We start from the raw sequence: 20,611 nt of genomic DNA on the forward strand, positions 1-20,611 counted from the left end.
TTTTTCACAGCTAGTTCCCAAAGGAATTTTCTTTATCTCCCTTTGGTTCCTACTTACATTTCCACGTGTTTTCTGCTCCCATGACATCACTGAATCTGCTCTCAAGCAGGTCAGGTTTGTTGTCTAAGTCCAGGTGCAGGAGACTCTTCTCAGAACTTACACCAGCTGATCTTTCTGTGCCGTTTGATGAGGTCCTCTTTCTCCCCCGGGCCTTCCCTGGTGCTGTCCTCCGTGAGATTTTTTCCAAATATGCTAGCCACTCCTTTCCCATTTTTGTCATTAGGTCTGTTTCTTTTTTCCTGATTTCATTTTAATAAGACCATTTTCCAGTGGTCATGTATGGATGTGAGAGTTGGACTATAAAGAAAGCTGAGCCCTGAAGAATGGATGCTTTTGAACTGTGGTGTTGGAGAAGACTCTCGAGAGTCCCTTGGACTGCAAGGAGATCCAACCAGTCCATCCTAAAGGAGACCAGTCCTGGGTGTTCTTTGGAAGGACTGATGTTGAGGCTGAAACTCCAATAATTTGGCCACCTGATGCAAAGAGCTGACTCATTGGAAAAAACCCTGATGCTGGGAAAGATTGAGGGCAGGAGGAGAAGGCGATGACAGAGGATGAGATGGTTGGGTGGCATCGACTTGATGGACATAGGTTTGGGTGGACTCCGGGAGTCGGTGATGGACAGGGAGGCCTGACGTGCTGTGGTTCATGGGGTCACAAAGAGTCGAACAGGACTGAGCAACTGAACTGAACTGAACAATATAAATTTCTAAATAACATTCTCAATACTATAATATGGAAAATGAACCTGGTGGGTTTCTTCTGAAAATCATTCAGTCTGTTGACTTGATACAGAGAAATCTCACCAAGCAGGGGCACTGACTGCTTTACAGAAGAGCTTATACTTTTACAAATAAAGACTCTATTCTTCAAATGTGTCCTGAGAGAAAGTTATGTAAAAATCTTAATAGCGATATAATCAGACTATTACCACACAATTGCACCAAAAGAACACCAGTCATGGATATAATCATAGAAAATTGCCAGACAATTGCAACATTAAAATGCATCAATCACAGATACAATCACACAAATGACTACAATCAGTAGTAAAACTTAAAGCAATTACAATTTTTAAGGAATTATTATGTGAGAAAATTATTTAAATAGCAATACAAGGTTTCTAACTTTTAAATAAAAAATATATCTTTTGTATGAATGCCTCCCCACTAGAAGAACACTTCTGAAATAATCTCTAGTTCTTTCAAATGTCCTGGCCACTTATGTATCTGAACGTCAAATTTCAATTTCACAGAAAAGATAGTCCCTAAAATGTAAAAAAATAAAGTACACTGGTGTTTGAAAATTGTGAGCATGTCCTACAGAAAAAAATTTTTGAATTTAAAAAGGAAAGGGTATCAATTTGTAAGCCATTTAAATAGTTTTTCAAAAGTGACTTTGCAGCTGTTGCATACAGATATGAAAAGTTAATAACACTATGTATAAACATATATATTGTGTTATACATAGTGTATACACACAGAGAAAATTGAGTGACCAGAATTTTATAGACAAAAAAGCATGGAAATCACCCTAATAGTTGAAATGATGTCATAGTTTTTCTTCTTTTTGATTTTTTTTTTTTTTTTGCTTTTTGCTTTATTTGTATTGACAGAGGTCAAAACAAACTTAGACATGTTTAATTCAAGCCTCCATACTTTTAAATAAAACGAAAATTCTGTTCTGTTGAAATTCAGTTCAGTTTAGTCCCTCAGTCGTGTCCGACTCCTCACGACTCCAGGAACCGCAGCACACCAGGCCTCCCTGTCTGTCACCAACTCCTGGAGTTTATCCCAACTCACGACCATCAAGTTGGTGATGTCATCCAGCCATCTCATCCTCTGTCGTCCCCTTCTCCTCCTGCCCTCAATCCCACCCAGCATCAGAGTCTTTTCCAATGAGTCAACTCTTCACATAAGGGGGCCAAAGTACTGGAGCTTCAGCTTCAGCATCATTCCTTCCAATGAACACCCAGGACTGGTCTCCTTTAGGATGGACTGGTTGGACCTCCTTGCAGTCCAAGGGACTCTCAAGAGTCTTCTCCAACACCACAGTTCAAAAGCATCAGTTCTTCAGCGCTCAGCCTTCTTCACAGTCCAACTCTCACATCCATACATGACCACTGGAAAGACCATAGCCTTGACTAGACGGACCTTTGTTGTGAATTACCCAGTGCAAAATTGCCACAGGCACATTCAAGCCAGACAATCTTGTTTTCCATCAGGACTGTTGGACCCCTTAACTGACAGAACTTGGTAAGGGGCCAGATGCGGCTTCAGGCAAAGCTTTATGGAGACTCGTGCTGCATCAAGGGAGCAAGAAAAACTGCCAGATGCCCCTGCTCACCCCCAAGGGCAGGAGTGCCGACTGCTCAGTTAAACAGGGGTGAGGTTATGGGCTTCCCTCGTGGCTCAGCAGTAAAGAACCGCCTGCCAATGCAGGAGACGCCGGACCAGTCCCTGGGTTGGGAAGACCCTGTGGAGAAAGGAATGGCTACCTCTCCAGGATGCTTGCCTGGAGAGTCCCATGGACAGAGGATCCTGGCGGGCCACAGTCCATGAGGTCACAAAAGGTCGAAGAGGTCTTCGAAACTAAACAACAACAAAGGGCTCAGATTTGTGGGTGCAGACTGCGGGGTGGTGTGGGGAAAGCAACAAGATGGCGCCGGCCAGGCTCCCGGCCGTGTTCTGTACACGAGGGCCTCGCCAGCTCCTGTGAACCAGGCTGTGCGACGGCGGGCGCCTTACAGCGCCGCGCGTGCGCGCACGAGGCGCCGGCTGCGCCAGCGGCGCTGTGCCCGGCGCTTCAGAAGCTTCGCCGGGAAGAGCCCCGCGGCTCGGGTTGCGTCTGCGGGAAGGGCTGCAGCACTGGCGGGAGGGATGAAACTCGCCTGCAGTTCTTCCAGCCCCTGGCGCTTTCTTCCTCTTAGCTCGGCCTTGCCTACCTTGGGTTCAGCAGACAGTCTGACAGCGCGGACAGCGAGACGGGCGGCTCGGGCGTCCTCCCGAAGCCTTGGCACTCTGGGTGCGTGGACCATGCTCGGGACCCTGCCTTTGCTGCTGGCCCACCAGAAGTGACAATCATATTTTGACTTTTTGAACAAAATTGCCACCAACTACTCATGCTTGCAGTTATTTTTACGCCTTTATAGCTTCTTTGTCTTCTGTTGCGTGCGGAGATGTTTGTCCAAGGGCAAGCACTGCAGCGAGCGAAGCATCCCAGGCCCCAGGTCGCAGCCTGTCGGCCTCTCGGAGTCAGAGACCATCACCACCTGCACCCGCACGGCACGCCGTGCTTTCCCCAGGCGGGCAGGCCATTCTGCCCTGCAGAGCTGGGCGTCTCTTCTCCCTGGATTTGATGTGAGTACTGTGACTTAGTACACTAACAGTACTGAGATCTTCAAAACTGGAAAAAAGAAGCTGTGAAGAACAGTATCCTCTTAGATACGACAGACTCCACAGAACACTGTTGCACACAAGTTGGCCTAAACTTTTTAACGGTCTACCAAAACAAAGCCTGGAAGACAACCAATTGGACATTTAAGTATCACACATTATTTCTTGAATGGACATGTTTAAGGAACATTTAACAAATTTAAAGACTCCCAAATGACTTGATGATGGATTCAGTTCAGTTCAGTCGCTCAGTCGTGTCTGACTCTTTGTGACCCCATGAATTGCAGCTCGCCAGGCCTCCCTGTCCTGGAGTTCACTCAAACTCATGTCCATCGAGTCGGTGACGCCATCCAGCCATCTCATCCTCTGTCATCCCCTTCTCCTCCTGCCCCCAATCCCTCCCAGCATCCGAGTCTTTTCCAATGAGTCAACTCTTCGCATGAGGTGGCCAAAGTATTGGAATGTCAGCTTTAGCATCATTCCTTCCAAAGAACACCCAGGACTGATCTCCTTTAGAATGGATTAACTTTCGCTAAAAGTGTATGGGTTCTTCACACTGAAGAAAGGAGAATTTTATATGAATATGGCAGGGCAGCAAAAGCTGTAACAAAACAGTTACAAGTTTAAGACCACAGGGACAGAGGATCCCTGGGAATTGACCAGAAGGGGTCACTGAAAGTTGCTAAACCCACATAGAGCTTCAGGTCAGTTCAGTTGCTCAGTCCTATCCAACTCTTTGCAACCCCATGGACTGCAACACCCCAGGCTTCCCTGTCCATCACCAACTCCCACAGTTTACTCAAACTCATGTCCATCAAGTCGGTGATGCCATCCAACCATCTCATCCTCTGTCATCCCCTTCTCCTCCTGCCCTCAATCTTTCCCAGCGGCAGGGTCTTTTCAAATGAGTCAGCTCAGGTGGCTAAAGTATTGGAGTTTCAGCTTCAAATCAATCCTTCTAATGAATATTCAGGACTGATTTGCTAAGATGGAGTTTAGATCAAGATAATTCATGCCATTTACCCTGAATCAAGCAATAAGCTAAAAATGCCTACTTTTCCAGCTCTGATTGAACCACTGTTTCCAGAGCCCTAATCAAAATCATTACTCTTATTGTCAGTTCAGCTACATTGGAAGCTAGATTGACCTTTTTGATCTACTTTTATAAAATACTACTATATTAGTAAATAAACATGTCAGTTATATACAGTGTATAAGTAAATACGTAATTTTGAAAAACAAAATTATAGTAAACCCTTGTCTTAAATTCTACACTATCAGAAAGAAATACTTTACCTATGATTATTTCAAAAAGGACTATATTAAAAACATAAACATATTTTGCTTTGGAAAATTATATTCAAAACCCTAAACACTAAAGAAAAAAAGACATTAAAAAGACCCCAAAAGACTTGGTACTTGGAAAGATAAATATTTCAAGGGCCCTCAAATTTAAAAAACAATATGACTCACTTTTATCCTCTCCTGAATATTGGTGGTGCTGTTGTTTATTTAATGTTCCTTAAAAAATTTGTCACTTTTTTTCATGTTACTTTCCATCAGCCAACATAGTAATAGCCAATCTTTTATTAATATAAAGCTTTGTTTTATGTGTCGGAGAAGGCAATGGCACCCCACTCCAGTACTCTTGCCTGGAAAATCCCATGGATGGAGGAGCCTGGTAGGCTGCAGTCCATGGGGTCGCTAAGAGTCAGATATGACTGAGCGACTTTCCTTTCACTTTTCACTTTCATGCATTGGAGAAGGAAATGGCAACCCACTCCAGTGTTCTTACCTGGAGAATCCCGGGGACAGGGGAGCCTGATGGGCTTCCGTCTGTGGGGTCGCACAGGGTCGGACACGACTGAGGTGACTTAGCAGCAGCAGCAGCTCATGCTCAGTCACTCAATGTCTGACTCTTTTGCAAACCCCTGGTCAGTAACCCACCACGCTCCTCTGTCCATGGAACTTCCCAGGCCAAAATACTGGAACAGGTTGCCATTCCCTTCTCCAGGGGATCTTCCCGACCCATGGGTCAAATCAGTGTCTCTTGTGACTCCTGCATTGGCAAGAGGATTCTTTACCACTGTGTCACCTGGGAGGCACCTTACCAAATGCTTTCATGTGCTGTCTTTTTCTCATCATTTTCACTATTTTACATATTAGAAAATTGAAGCTTGGAGAAGATTAGTGAAACTGATTGTTAAAAAATGTAGACTGCAAATCTAAATCTTACTCCAAAGTCTGGGCACTTAAACTGTGATAAAAGTCCTCCATAAATGATTAAGTTAGAACAGCTTGCTGCTGCTGCTAAGTCACTTCAGTCATGTCCGACTCTGTGTGACCCCATAGACGGCAGCCCGCCAGGCTCCCCCGTCCCTGGGATTCTCCAGGCAAGAACACCGGAGTGGGTTGCCGTTTCCTTCTCCAATGCATGAAAGTGAAAAGTGAAAGGGAAGTCGCTCAGTCATGTCCGACTCTTCTCAACCCCATGGACTGCAGCCTACCAGGCTCCTCTGTCCATGGAATTTTCCAGGCAAGAGTACTGGAGTGGGGTGCCAAAAAGCAATTCAACTTTGTAAGTACATTGCAATGTAATTAAATATAATGATGTCTAGTCATCTTAAAGAGTTAATAAACAAAGGTAACCCAAATTGAAAATTTTACAGTGTCTAATTAATTCCAAAAATGTCAGATTATGAAGCACAATGAAATTTTAAGGAACAATTTCACATTAAATAAAACTAAAGAAAAGTGACAACTAAAACTAAGGAGTTATCTTGGCCAAATTATGGTCTGGGGAGCTGGAGGGAGAATGTAGATATAAAGAACATTAATAGGTCAATTCAAAATAAATATAGACTGTAGATTAGATAATATTTATCGATGGTAATGTAAGATGTATCAATATTTATCAATGATTTGATTTTTATGGTTTTCCTATAGTACAATAGAAGTTTTTGTGCTAGTTTTGCAGAAGCTTTAAATTATTTCAAATTATATCAAAATAAAAAGTGACTGATAAAAGCAAACAAATAAGGCAAATGGGAAGAAAACGATTGATTGATAAAGCTTTAGGATTTATATATTCTGGCAAATACATACGCCAGGCTAAATAAAAAAGGAAATGAGTAAATACATTGCTTTAACTATATTATTATTTTAAAAGAATATTATGAATTCCCTGTAGTGTATCTCCAGGTACATTATAGCTGTTTTCTTTTTTTTTTAAGAATCTTTCAGAGCTTTGCATAAGAAGATTTGACTAATACTTTAAGAGTTTATTAACTTATGCTCAACTAATCTTGAATTACAATATAAATCCCTTGAGAGAATATGATAGTCATGTAAATACTATATAAATGCACTCATAATTTTAAAACTTCATATTAACCTCCCCTACACTACAATTCTATGTATTATTTACTAGATTGACAAAAGCACAAAGGTCTAAAAACACATGCTGTTTGAAAGTGTGGGAAACACTTTTGTGTATTACTGGGATGAATAGAAAGTGGATTTAGTCTGTATATAACTAGAGATTATTATACTAAGTGAAATAAGTCAGACAAATATATGATATCACTCATATGTGGATCTAATTTTAAAAACGATTCAAATGAACTTATATACAATACAGAGATAGATCTACAAAGAAGACAAATTTATGGTTACCAAAGGGGAAACATGATGGAGAGGGATAAATCAGCAGCTTGGGATTAACTTATGCAGAGTTAAAGTGAAAGTGTTAGTCACTCAGACACTCAGTCGTGCCTGACTCTGAGATCCCATGGACTGTAGCCCACCAGGCTCCTCTGTCCTTGGGATTCTCCAGGCAAGAATACTGGAGTGGGTTGCCATTCCCTTCCCCAGGCGATTGTCCTGACCCAGGGATTGAGTCTACAGCTCCTGCATTGCAGGCGGATCCTTTACTGTCTGAGCTCCCAGGGGAATCACTATATAGAGAACAGATAACCAACTAGGACCTACTGTATAGCACAGGGAATTCTACTCAATATTCCACAATAACCTCTATGGGTAAAGAATCTGAAAATAAATATGTGTATATATATAACTGAATCACTATACTCTACACCTGAAACTAACAGAACAATGAAAATCAACTCTATTCCAATAACACTGACCAAAAGAAAATAGGTTTAGCTCAATGGGAAGAATGTGGCGGTATCTAGCACAACATTATATGTGTTTACCCTTTGACAAGAAGATACCGTTTTAGGAATTTACCCTTAAGATACACTTCCAAAAATAAAATTAAAAGACATACTCCACATACAAGAGACTGTATAAATAACTGTTCACCACAAAATGAAATAACCATACAGCTTTCACAAACCCATGAAGTAAGTCTTTGTGAATGCATATATAGTGCTAACCCTAACCCTAATTTCAAGGATAGGCTCTTTAAGTGAAAAAATGATATAATAAATATCTATAATTCACTTCTTTTTTGGATAAGAATGAATGAGAAGGAATAGTTAATAAGTATTGTCTAAATTTTGAAAAATAAATATAGGAGGTGAAATCCTGAAGCTAATGAAACTAACAACTGGCTGAGGGTGGGTGACCAGGGCACAGAGATGGACAAGAAAACTCGGGTTCCTGAGAAAAATGCCGATTCCAGGCCTAAGGCAGGAAAAGAATAGCCACAAAAGCCTTCTTGTCCCAGAAAGTGAGGAATTTATTTTAAAAGTTACAGGAATATATCGAAAGTATCCCGGAGCCAGCCTGAATAGGCCCCAGTGGCCACATGAGGGATGGTTTGGGTAGCAACATGAATAAGAATATAACACACTGCAAAAAAAAAAAAAAAAGAAAGGACGCCAATAGCTCTATTTTTATTAAATAAAAATAGTTACAAAGAGAAGAAAAAGAAAATCTCTTCCTGTGAATAAATATCAATGAGCAAATATTGAAAAACATTACAGATTAAGGGGGAGTTCAAGTTGGGGGTGACATGTGCACCCATGGCTGATTCATGTCAAGGTTTGGACAAAACCACCACACTATTGCAAAGTAATTATCCTCCAATTAAAATAAAGTAATTAGCTTTTTAAGAAGACAAAATATGTACTGTTTTTCACCAATCACAGTAATAACAGAAATAATCAGTGGGTGCTAATAATATTAATGGATTTATGTAGAACTCAATATTCATAGGTCTCCCCCACAGGTTACTTATTAAAAAGAACTTGTACAATGAGTGAACCCGAGAGATAACCCTTAGCAAGATGATCAAGCCGTGTATCACCAAATAGTGGAAGAAACTGACATCATATTCTGTACAGAGGACACAAAAGTCACCTTTGTAGCATGTCTGGCAGAAGTGTTTCACCTCAATCAATTCACTGAGAACATTAGACGAATCCATATTGAGGTGCTTTCTTCCAATTTGGAACCATTTGAGTCTAATTATTTTCAGATATTGCTAAAATTCTGTCCCTCACTTCAATTAGTTGTAATAAATTTAGTTTTTATTTATTAGCAACCCTTCTCTCGTAGCTCAGTTAAAGAATCTGCCTGCAATGCGGGAGACTCAGGTTCAATTCCTGGGTTGGGAAGATCCCCTGGAGAAGGAAACAGCAATCCCCTCCAGTATTCTTATCCTGGGAAATCCCATGGACAGGGAGCCTAGTGGTCTACAGCCCATAGGGTCCTAAGAGTCGCACACGACTTAGTGATGAAGCCACAAGCATCATCACAAACCTTTACTTATATTAACAGACTAAGGGGGGTAACAGTTGAATGCAGTGTGTGTTCCTAATGTACTCAGGAGCATAAAATATATCAAGAATTCCGCTGGACTAATGGAGGAATTTGAATATGGACTATACTATCAAATAATTATTGTTTTCAAAGTTATATTTCCTGATTGGGATAATTTTATTTTGGTAATATAGAAGAATATTCCTGTTTTATGAAGGTCCATGATAAAGTATTGGAGAAAGACAAAGCATGATAAAATGTTATCCTTTGATGCATGTACTATTCTTGCAATTCTTATATAGGTTTAAATTTTTAAAAATAAAAAATCAGTGCAGAGAACTATATAGCAATATAAATACAATTATACTTTAAAGGTGTTTTAAATTTCCTTAAAAATTAGATTTCTAATATTTTAGCTTTGTTTACTTTTCCTTTTTTTGTTTAAATTATTTCTATATTAATTGGCAAATTTAAATATATTTCTCAAAAATGATTTTAAAACTCTGGCATCTCAAATCAAAACTGATTTTTATGTAGTCTTGGAAAAAGTCCCTTCGCTAATTTTTTGAGTTCTTTTAATTCATTAATGAGATAGTGTTACCTCATTAACAGAAGAACCAAAATATTTCCAGCTTAGCATATGTTAAATCACTAATGAGGACATATGCACACTACTACATGCAAAATAGATGACTAAAAATCACCTAGTGCATAGCACAGGAAGTGCTGCCCAATATTCTGTAATGACCCATACGGAGAAACAGTCTAAAGAAGAGCAGATATATGTATGCGTGTAACCGATTCATTCGGCTGTACATCTCACGCTAATATAACACTGCAATTCAACTGTACTCAAATAATGTTTTTTTAAATCACGAGAAAAGGTCTTTGACCAAAATGTAAAAGTATCACCTCTAAGCATCAGGAAGTCTTCTTTTACTTACCCTGTAGGACTCACTTAAAGGATAAATTACACACACCCTCTGTTTCCTGCTGATTAGAATTTGCTTTTAGCACAAAGCACACGAGAAAAATCACAAATATTTCCCAGAAACCCACAGAGCAATGTTGTTCTAACTTTGCAGAACATTACCAGAAACATCTATCTGAACCACAGGTACCTGGAATGGATGTCAGAAGACATCACAAATTTTGAATTAACATGATTTCATCTTTTTCCTTCATTATGGAAACTGCTCACCTGTGAGGTGATCAGTCACAGGGCCCAGCTACCAAGATCATTTAAGCAAAACGAATATCCAGTTACCTGCTGCTAGTTGGACTGTGAAGAAAGCTGAGCGCCGAAGAATTGATGCTTTTGAACTGTGGTGTTGGAGAAGACTCTTGAGAGTCCCTTGGACTGCAAGGAGATCCAACCAGTCTATCCTAAAGGAGATCAGTCCTGGTGTTCATTGGAAGGACTGATGCTAAAGCTGAAACCAGTACTTTGGCCACCTCATGCGTAGAGTTGACTCATTGAAGACTCTAGTGCTGGGAGGGATTGGGGACAGGAGGAGAAGGGGACGACAGAGGATGAGATGGCTGGATGGCATCACCGACTCAATGGATGTGAGTTTGAGTGAACTCCGGGAGTTGGTGATGGACAGGGAGGCCTGGCGCGCTGCAATTCATGGGGTCACAAAGAGTCGGACAGGACTGAGCGACTGAACTGACTGACTGACTGACTGAAGGTGCTTCAATCATGTCTGACTCTGTGCAACCCCATGGACTGCAGCCCGCCAGGCTCCTCTGTCCATGGGATTCTCCAGGCAAGAAGACTGGAGTGGGTTGCCATGCCCTCCTCTAGGGGACCTTCCCCACCCAGGGATTGAACCCGCATCTCGTATATCTCTTGCATTGACAAGCAGGTTCTTTACCACTAGCGCCACCTGGGAAGCCCAAAAATATCCAGTTAGATCTGTGAATTTTTGTGCTAAGGAGATTTACAGAGAAACATAGAGACTGGTTTGTGTTCTGCAGAGGCGGTGTGAGGACAGAAGGTTTTGGCGCTCTCGTCACGATCACAGAAAGGATCCACAGGTATTGTCTGGCATCCAAGAAACCTGACCCAGGGTGCTATAAAAAGCAACCAACAGAGAAACAACGGACAGAAAACCTAGAGCCAATACTAAGAAGTAAGTGGTGTAAGAAGTAGAGTGAACAGACCAAATTAAGAAATACATCTGTATCTTCTGAGTACTTCAAAACTAATACTTTATGTGTTTCATGACCTCATAAGCAAAAAAAAATTTAGAAAACAAAAAAGATTCAGCAGATGGTGGCATGGAGTTTGTAAAAATATTCTGCAAATTTAGTTTTGTCTCATGTCTGTGAGGGTTTCCCAGGTGGCACAGTGATAAAGTATCTGCCTGCCAGTGCAGGAGACATAAGAGAGGTGGGCTCGATCCCGGGTCAAGAAGGCCCCCTGGAATAGGAAACGGCGGCATACTCCAGTATTTCTTGCCTGGAAAATCCCATGGACAGAGGAGCCTGGCAGGCTACAGTCCACAGAGTTGCAAAGAGTTGAACATGATTGAATGACTGAGCACACCAAAAAACTGAATTATCTCCTCAGCACATCATCCAAGCCACAAATAAACTTGTGCTGGCTGAGTGGACAACTGAATGAGTAGACAAATGCCTCTCCAGGATTGCCTGTGCCAAGAGGACTTCTGTTCCTGATCCCACCAGTAAACACTCTTGAATCTAAGATTTATAAAAAGTGGCTCTATTGTGGTCAGAGTTCACCACCAAAGTAAAAAGTACCACTTTCTTTTTCACATTCCTTTTACATGGATCCCATAATATTACTGACTTATGATACCAATGCCTAACAGACAGTTTAATGAAGTAGCTATTTCAAATATATATTTTTAATCCCCACTCCACTGCCCTCTGGCTCAGATACCTGGAACAAATAGAAGGGGGAAAGGGAAGCACAAGAGCTAATGGTTAACGTGGTCAACACAGACACCAAGCTTGCTGCTCTTTTATAATCGCCACCTATTCTCATGCTCATTTTTCTAACTTTGGGTGAGTTTTTACTTGGAAGACTCCTTATATATCATGCTAAAAGGATACACAGGCCCACTAATCATAACCACATATAACTGACCTTATATGACTATTACTTAGTTTCATGTCCAAATTCCCCTATCACAAGTGGTTTTATTAAACATTGGTTTTACCCTCACAATTAACAAAATACTACCATTATAAGGCTTATGTTTATATTTCTCCATTAGTAATGAAATAATCTCTGAACATGAGATTAGGACAAGTCTAGCAGTAGATAATATGATATTTGCGAAGTTGTAAATGCCACTCATTTCTTCATGCAACTATTCATCCAACAAATGAATACTGACCATCAATTTTCAACCAGGTATTGACCACCAATTTTTTAAACTATTAATTTTTTAGTAGAGACTCACTCTTTGGCCAATGAAGAGACTTAGAATAGTGAAGCCATGTGTTGAACAGCAAACAGCACATTGGGAATACCACACCTTGTAACAAAGTTTACTCAAGTGCGAAGTAGTAAAAGGTTCTCTGCCAAGGGTCTTCCTGGACCTACTTAGTTAGTTCTTGGAAATCACCAGTCATCTTGTGACTGTGATCTCTGCTTCATTTCTATGTATATTGCCTCCAATACATCCAGAAATGGGTTGGGATAGATCCGTGTTTTGAGATTCTTGCTGTAAATTCAATTTGAGTAAAAAAAATTTTATGGTATATGGGAAGTAGAATACCTTCTTCTGTGTTCAAAATAGGATGAAATTATAAGACACATTTACTATAGGAATATTTTTCCAACTAAGCATTCTTTCTCCAAATGAAACGTTACCCACATAGCAGCCCAGACTCCAGTGTGACACTCTAGGCGTGTTGGTTCAGCACATCCAAACCCTAAAATTCTGCACCACAGGAAAGTCAGACTCTCCTGTTGTATTTATACAAATGTCTGTGATGACATTTTCATGGAGTTCTCTGCCTCAGTAACCCTTTCCAAGAGAACTGCCCCTAAGTCAAATGTTAAGTATTTTTTTCAGCACTGGTAGAAATAGAAGTTATAAGCAACATTCATGATTCAATAAGTTCCATTCACTAAAAAAGTAGAGTCAGGTCTTACATCCCAGAAACACCATAATTTCCAATGGAAGAGTAAGCATCACCATTTGGCCGTCCTACCAAAGAAAAGCTTTATTGACCCACCTTCCCCAAGTCCCAGCCTCTATTCTGTTTTCTCTCTCTCTCTTTCCTTATCTTCTCACCCACCCTCAACAGATTTGTCTACAGTACAAAAGTATTTTTTCTTTATTAGACAAAACAATTGAGCATGCCTTTCTCTTAACTACTAAACAAACTGTTAGAATGATCCTGTGAATACCAGTCCCCACCTCTTATTGTGCAAGGAAACTCAATATGAAAACAGGTCAATTAGAGAATCATTTTTAGTTAAACTGGGGGTGAGCCCTGAGAAATCTACCTTCTCTCTCCAACCCCTTCACATCCAGGGTTAAATGAATTTCATGGAACTACTTGAAAATAACTTCCTAAGAGGCTCTTCCACTACATTGCAAATCTGAAAGCTGCCATAACATGACAGTGACGTCATCTTGGATAAAAAAGTTTAAGCAGTGACTGCTGTGATTGCTGTGTTGTGCTCAGCAGTGTTCGACTCTTTGTGACCCCCTGGACCGTAGCCTGCCAAGTCCTCTGTCCAGGGATTTCCCAGGCAGGAATACTGGAGTGGGTTGCCGTTTCCCAACCCAGGGATCGAACCCACCACTGGTGGGTTCCTTACCACTGGTGCCGCCTGGGGACCCCAAGCAGTCACATGAAGTGAACTGAAAGTTGCTCAGTCGTGTCAGACTCTTTGCGACCCCATGGACTGTACAGTCCATGGAATTCTCCAGAATACTGGACTGGGTATCCTATCCCTTCTCCAGAGGATCTTCCTGGAATTGAACTGGGACCTCCTGCATTGCAGGCGGGTTCTTTACCATCTGAACTATGAGGCAAGCCCAACTGAGCTATGAGGGAAGCAGTGGAATAGTTGATTAAAAATTGGTGAAAGTTCGTGATCTTTTATTTATCTAATCTTGCCAACAAAGCCAACACACACACACACAAAACACGAAATCCTGTAACTCTACTGAAATATTAGTGTGAACAAGATCAAATCCCTTAAAGACATGAAAGACAAAACAAGAAACTAAAACAAATAAGAAAGTAACCAAGAAAAGAGGCCTTTTATATACATATATTGAATGTTCATAAGTTCTAATTAAGCATATTTTAGAGTTGAGGATATTGTACTTTTTATGATTCCTAAGATTCCATTCTCAGTACCACAAGCTATTTCTTTTTTTCCTTTGTTTATTCATTAAGTCTGACAGTTATTTTTCTTGTTATAGTGAACTTGGAAAGTTAAAATTTTTATGATATTCATCTCTAGCACTACTAAACAGTAAAAAGTGAACACTTGTTGAGTGCTTTTAATGTGCTAGACTTATTATCTCCATTTGAGAAAAGAGGAAAATAAAGAAGCTCATAGAGATTAAATAATGGCATGTAATTTGCTTCTTGCTAGGAGCAAAGCATGCCCCTAGCAAGTTACAGAACAGGAATGTGAACCCAGTTTGAAATCCAGGCATCTAAACCTGAGAGTGGAAATAGTTTAGAGACTTGCACTGATGTAGACTTTTACTCTGCTTTCCACTGAAGAAAAAGTTCGCCTCCTCCATGGTTTAATAGAAGAAGAAATCTGTAAATAGTTACAAAAATTTGATTCAATAAACTTTCAGGCACCCAGAAATACTCAAATCTTATAATTACACGGTGATGAATAGTACAGTAAACTGTAAGGTATTCCACTTTAATTTCATAATTTCAATAAGCTTGTGAGATAGACATTTTTATTATTTCTCTAGTTTTGGTTGCTGGGTCTTCACTACTGCATGCCGGCTTCCTCCAGTTGAGATGAGCAGGGGCTCTTCTCTAGTTGCAGGGATGGGCTTCTCACTGCCATGGCTTCTCTTCTCTCAGAACACCATCCCTAGGGCGTAGACTTCAGTAGTTGTGGCATGCAGTGAAACAGATCTTATTATCTGAGGAGGTCTTACAAATAGCTAAGAAAAGAAGTTAAAAGCAAAGGAGAAAAGGAAAGACATACCCATTTGAATGCAGAGTTCCAAAGAATAGCACGGAGAGAGAAAAAAGCCTTCCTCAGTGATCAATGCAAAGAAATAGAAGAAAACAATAGAATAAGAAAGACCAGAGATCTCTTCAAGAAAATTAGTGATACCAAGGGAACATTTCATGCAAAGATGGGCTCGATAAAGGACAGAAATGGTATGGACCTAACAGAAGCAGAGATATTAAGAACAGGTGGCAAGAACACACAGAAGAACTGTACAAAAATGATCTTCATGACCCAGATAACCACAATGGTACGATCACTCACCTAGAGCCAGACATCCTGGAATGTGAAGTCAAGTGTGCCTTAAGAAGGATCACCACGAACACAGCTAATGGAGGTGATGGAGTTCCAGTTGAGCTATTTCAAATCCTAAAAGATGATACTGTGAAAGTGCTGCACTCAATATGACAGCAGATTTGGAAAACTCAGTAGTGGCCACAGGACTGGAAAAGGTCAGTTTTCATTCCAATCCCAAATAAAGGCAGTGCCAAAGAAAGGCAATGCCAGAGAATGTTCAGACTACCACAGAATTGCACTCATCTCACAGGCTAGCAAAGTAATGCTCAAAATTCTCCAAGCCAGGTTTCAACAGTACATGAACCATGAACTTCCAGATGTTCAAGCTGGATTTAGAAAAGGCAGAAGAACCAGAGATCAAATTGCCAACATCCATCCTAAAGAAAATCAGTCCTGAACATTCATTGGAAGGATTGATACTGAACCTGAAACTCCAATCCTTTGGCCACCTAATGCTAAGAGCTGACTCATTTGAAAAGACCCTGATGGTGGGAAAGATTGAAGGCAGGAGGAGAAGGGGACGACAGAGGATGAGACGGTTGGATGGCATCACCGACTCAATGGACGCGAGTTTGAGTAAACTCCAGGAGTTGGTGATGAACAGATGTGCTAGAGTTCATGGGGTCTCAAAGAGTTGGACCCGACTGAGTGACTCAACTGAAATGAACTTTTATAAAACGGAATTTGGTTACAGTCAGTAAGTAAAAGGAAATCTTCAGAATGGAAATCTACCAGATATTTTTTTTTTAGCTTGTTCCTTTCCCTTACAATTATACATGCCCAAATGCATTTGTTATTTTATCTCTAGCTTGCCTTGGTTATGTGAATCTGTTTGGAAATACAATGTGTACATTGATGGAGGGTGAAACAGCACTACTAGCTAGATTACCTTCTCCTGGTTGACATTTTCTTGCTGAGCAGTAACATAACCTAGGCATAACCTAGTTTTCTGCATATACTTAAAATATGCTATCTGGTCAGTGTGGAATACCCTTAAACTTACAGATAGAGTTGTAAATATATTTACAAATTGTATTTAAACATAGAAGTATGTCTTTTTGCTTCTGTTTATTCTCAACTCTTCCACAAGCCTTGCTCTTTTATAGTTAGAACAAAGAATAAGACATAACTTTTGGCTTGAAATGACAAAGAATTTTTAAAAATAGAAAGTAAACATGCAGTGGTGCTGATAATATGTGAAGTTTGGATATAGAAGAGACTTTCATTTCCTGCAACATGATTTTCAGATTTCCTGAAAATCTTAATAAGAAATAAAGATAGGTAAAACATAATATGTAATATATGTAAAATAAAGTACAGAACATACACATTTAAATAAAACTCAGGATGGTTTCACTAGGACAGAAAGAACAGCCCTAAAGATCAAAAAGGAAAAGTAAATAACTCGATAAGAAAATATGTGAAATGATGCTGAGCCTTGCCAGTGCTTGCTGTTCTGAGAGTGCTTGCTCAGTTCACTTCAGTTCAGTTGCTCAGTCGTGTCCGACTCTTTGCGACCCCATGAATCGCAGCACGCCAGGCCTCCCTGTCCATCACCAACTCCCAGAGCTTACTCAGACTCACATCCATTGAGTCCGTGATGCCATCCAGCCATCTCATCCTCAGTCGTCCCCTTCACCTCCTGCCCCCAATCCCTCCCAGCATCAGAGTCTTTTCCAATGAGTCAACTCTTCACATGAGGTGGCCCAAGTACTGGAGTTTTGGCTTTAGCATCATTCCTTCCAAAGAAATCCCAAGGTTGATCTCCTTCAGAGTGGACTGGTTGGATCTCCTTGCAGTCCAAGGGACTCTCAAGAGTCTTCTCCAACACCACAGTTCAAAAGCATCAATTCTTTGGCGCTTGGCCTTCTTCACAGTCCAACTCTCACATCCATACATGACCACAGGAAAAACCATAGCCTTGACTAGACAGACCTTAGTCGGCAAAGTAATGTCTCTGCTTTTCAATATGCTATCTAGGTGAGTCATAACTTTTCTTCCAAGGAGTAAGTGGCTTTTAATTTCATGCCTGCAGTCACCATCTGCAGTGATTTTGGAGCCCCCCAAGTCTGACACTGTTTCCACTGTTTCCCCATCTATTTCCCATGAAGTGATTGGACCAGATGCCATGATCTTAGTTTTCTGAATGTTGAGTTTTAAGCCAACTTTTTCACTCTCCTCTTTCACTTTCATCAAGAGGCTTTTTAGCTCTTCTTCACTTTCTGCCATAAGGGTGGTGTCATCTGCATATCTGAGGTTATTGACATTTCTCCCGGCAATCTTGATTCCAGCTTGTGTTTCTTCCAGTCCAGCATTTCTCATGATGTACTCTGTGTATAAGTTAAATAAGCAGAGTGACAATATACAGCCTTGACGTACTCCTTTTCCTATTTGGAAACAGTCTGTGTTTCCATGTCCAGTTCTAACTGTTGCTTCCTGGCCTGCATACAGATTTCTCAACAGGCAGGTCAGGTGGTCTGGTATTCCCATCTCTCTCAGAGTTTTCCACAGTTTATTGTGATCCACACAGTCAAAGGTTTGGGTTAACTAAGGGATTGAGTACCCTACACAGATTAGATGGAACCACTGTATGCATTTCATGACATTTCCAAAACAGAAAACCTCACAACTAACCCCATTTTAAAGACATCTCAAAGATTGTGTGAAACCAAGAGTTAATTAAAAAAATGTTAATGAGCTTTCTCTTTTACTTTTCTGTGTACATGGTTTTCACTTTGTTGGCCTGAGGCATCTTCTGTCTAGAGGAAGAATAAGATTTCTTACAGGGAAAATGCAAAGAAAAAGAATATATGAATATTCAGTTTCTGGGAGGTTGAGTTGCTCAGTGAGGCTATAGTAGTCTTTCAGATCAGTCTACAGTATTAAGATTTTTTCCCACAAATATCCTGGTGGGCACCTTAACACATGAAAGCCCAAGACTGGTCTTTCCAAATCTTTGAATTAAGAGATCTCCTTTAGAAGGGCTCTTCCACCTAGACAATAGAGAGAGATGGTATTTTTTTTTTTTTAAGTAAAAGATTGCTTTTTCTAGCCTGTGGGTTGATAAGAAGAAGAACAAGGGAGTGATGTACACGTCACTCATTTTCCTTCCTGAGCTTTGTTCTCAAGAGGCCCCTAGCAATCTGCAGACCAGAGAGATGACCTCCTACTGAAGGACACTGCAAGGGTGCTCGTGGGACAGGACCAGCTGTCCTCCAGGTGTCACGGTCACATCAGCCCCTCCATGGGTACCTGCTGCTCCCACAGGAGGGGGGAAGGTGAGAGGGGGCCAGTTCACTCCATGGGACAGATTAGAATATTGCATGTTGGTCAAAGTTTAAACAGTTTGGGCCTTTATTTATATTTCCTCCCATGAGGAAGTTCAAAGTGACTTAAACACCAAATAAATTTAATTAAAACTTTCTCTGCACATTTGAGTACAGTGTAAGCTAAATTTTAGGACCCAACTCCAACTGTAATGAAGATCACCAGACCAAGATACTTGATTTTTTTAAAAATCATGAAAATATCATTTGTCAAATCAATAACTAAGGATCAGCTTAGAGCCAGACACCTTAATGATATTAAGATTTTGATGATTATTCTGATGATTATATTCATATTGCACTTTTCTTCTGAGAACTCCAAGTAATTTACACACTTTAACTCATCATTGCCTTCATGTTGAATGGGAAAGAAAAGACAAAACAAAACAGAACCCATTTAGTTGGAAAAATAATTTAATTGTATTGCCAGTTAGTAGTTTAGTCATAAAGAAATAATGTTTCTGATTTGCTAAGCAGTGTCTGATACTTTTATCCATTCGCTTTTCTTCTTTATATTAGTGAAAATATTTTTGTGAATAATTTGCAAATGGGAAGATTCAATTAAAGAATAAAATCATTAATTTGAACAGTATTTCTATAGATGAATATTTAAAGGAAACAGAGAAAGACAAACACTGTAGGGCAGCACTTATACGTGAAATCTAAAAAACCCAACAAACTAGTGAATATAACCAAAGAAGAAACAGACTCGCAGATACAGTGAACTGCTGGGAGTCAGCCTGGGGAATCCCGCCCATGGCAAAGGTCATGAGGAAGAAGCCTGACAGGGCAAAGGCGAGATCAGACCTCGAGGGTCCCCCTGGACTTTCTCGGGCATCTACCCCAAAACCAGAGTCTGACTGCCTTATTGTATTATGCCTGTCACCAACTCTTATGACATTAACAGGGGGCTATCCCCTGCCACCTTTCTCTGGAAAAAGTTAACGTAGAGCTCCAGTTAACAGTCTCCTGCATATAAAAGGAGTGTCTCAGCTCAGACCCCTCTGATGGCTCTCTAACTTGCCTGACAGGTTTACCCGGACTTTTACAGTTACGCATGTGATTGGTTACAGCCCCCCAACCTCGAGAGGCAGGAAGCTTAAAACATCTTAAAGATATAGAGCCTTTTTTAAAGAGCTAAGAATTATATTGGTGAAGGGTTTCATTGTTGAGTTAATGACTGCCACCAGGCCTCCATATCCTTTATCTTTTAGGCACCTGGAGGATATTAATCAATGTAATTGGGATATAGAAAAAGGAATATAGTAGTTTTGATGTTAGCAATACTAGACTTTTGAGTTAATGAAATTTCTCTTTGTTATGAATTTCTGTACTTCTTTTTCTTTGTTATAAATTGTTGTGTCCTTGCTATGTAAGAATGGAATCTTAATTAGTGCTTTCTGAGAGTGGCACCAGACTTTAGTAAGAACAACACTTTTAGGGCAAATAAGTTTTCTGGCTGATGGACCCTTATCAGAAAAGGGTCATAAAATGCTAATAGGCCTCCTGGCCAGAAAATGATGTAAATCACCTAAGACCTGTGTATACAGCTAGGTATGCAGAGAGAAAGCCTGGTCTCAATAAGGGTCAGGGCTGCTGAC

Source organism: Capricornis sumatraensis, chromosome 11 (assembly GCF_032405125.1).
Source record: "Capricornis sumatraensis isolate serow.1 chromosome 11, serow.2, whole genome shotgun sequence".
NCBI lineage: Eukaryota > Metazoa > Chordata > Mammalia > Artiodactyla > Bovidae > Capricornis > Capricornis sumatraensis.